The sequence below is a fragment of the Egretta garzetta genome, unplaced genomic scaffold (genome assembly GCF_000687185.1).
Source record: "Egretta garzetta isolate BGI_Z169 unplaced genomic scaffold, ASM68718v1 scaffold16, whole genome shotgun sequence".
In the NCBI taxonomy this organism is placed as follows: Eukaryota; Metazoa; Chordata; class Aves; order Pelecaniformes; family Ardeidae; genus Egretta; species Egretta garzetta.
Window position 1 is genome coordinate 1,661,532 of NW_009260022.1, and position 2,000 is coordinate 1,663,531.

A 2,000-nucleotide genomic window follows, 5' to 3' on the forward strand; every position below is an offset into this window, starting at 1 on the left:
TGTTACATTTACTATAGCTATGTAGTGTCTAATTATTTTAATATATTTTAAGGATTGTTACTAGCTTCTCTAGATGTACTACTGTGATCTCCTCTTTAGAAGTATAGATGTTTCTCTTTGAGACTGAAAAGATAATATTGCATTTCCTGCCCATTCTGTTTCTCTAAAATACTTGGTTCTTTACCTTGCAGCCTAGTAAGACTGTAGACTCAAGCACCTAAGGCAATGGGGTACAGTGTCCCACTGGCTATTTCCTTTTTGTCTTTACTTTTCACTGTCCTTCCTATCACTATGCATGTAGATTGTATAGCACTGGTGGAAATCAAATTGAGATCTTAGGTAATTTCAGACCCATATGATAAGAAACAAACAATCGGACACTTTAACTTAATATACCATTAAAGGCAGAATGAAGCTCCTTTTCCATATGGTGTAAATTAGCCCAGCTTTTCAGGTACTTGGTTTATTGTAACTTTCATAAGCAGCTGCCTAAACACATAGGTACATATCCACACATATAAATAATCAAAATACTTTTGTAGTTAGAAGCTCCTTCACCCTTTCTGTGAATCTGTGCTGTCTCATAATCCTCTTATTTTGAGACTGCAGAGCAGCTCCAAGTAAACCACAGTCCTAGTTAGAGCCAGCCAGAAGTTTTCATCCAAAGCTTTTTAACAAAATACAGTTGGTTAAATGGGATTGTTTGCAAGTTGATTTCATTGAATCATTTGTGAAATCAGAAAGCCCTATCAAATAAAAGATTTTTCTAAAAAGTATTTTAACATTATTTTAAAATATTGTGTAATGTTTAAATGATTCAAAACCAAATCAGTACTTCTGATATGGTTAAATTGTATTTCTCGTTTGACACATTTTTTCTTAGTTGCTGAACATTTCAAAACCACTGTTTTGATCCAGTCAAACTGTTCATTCTCTCACCATGATTACTGAAGAACCAAATTATCAATATTTGTCCCTCTCTTCATTGTTTTTTCAAAGCCACAGTGGCATTTCTTCAGCTACTGAATTCTCCAACCTTTCTCACTTTAGAGTGACCCTTTGCTTTTTAGTACTTTGCGCAGCTTCTTTGGTCCTCTTCACAGCTGAAGGAAAGGAGATGGCAGAGGGACAGAAGTAAATGACTGCCTGAAGGTCTGAATCTATAGATACAGGACTGTGCTGCTAGAAAAATATGAAAGGGATTTGGGTACATGTGAGAGTAGGAGGGAAGGGCAGAAGGTTGAAGGTGGGGAAAGAGAGGCTAAAAAAGCGGTATCAGTGCAGTGGGAGAAAAAGTATGAAAATCAGTAAGCACAGAAAATAGAGAGAAAGCTGGAGAGTGAAAAGAAGTAGGCTAGCATTTAGGTGGAGTCGTGCCCAAAGATGATGTTTTATTTTATGATTTGCCACCTAGGAGGGGCTTACAGTGCTCCTGATCATCTAGTCTTTCTTCCTGCTACAGGGGGTGATTTCTGTACAGGAATTCACCACTGCAGTGAACACTCAAACCTGCCATCCTTCCCTCTAAAGGCTGGCTTTCCTGGATTTGGAAAGAAAACACATCAAATATATTGTATAAATTTATTTTAGAAAACGGATACAACCTATAGTTTAAAATAATGCAGACTGCCGATAATCCAGTCTCACCAACTGCTTTGGTTGTGCACTGTCTGTGCAACCTCCATTTTTCTATTTCTCTTACTTTGCTATCCCTCCTACTTTCTTTCTGTGTCACCTTCACAGTTTTAACAGCTATGGTCTCATCAGCAGTAGCTGCTATATATTCAAAAGAATTTTTGAGAATCCTGAGACCTGGCTGGTTATATAAAATCGTGTATTTTAGTCCCGGAGTCTCGGTTTAAGCAAGTGTTCGAGCATACAAAAATTCTTTCCCATTTCTGACAGGAATTTATGGATGTGTATCAGTACCATCTAGTGGCAATAAGAGTTATAGCACTTAGTAGGCTCGCGCAGGAAATGCCAGATTTTACTTCAAAAAC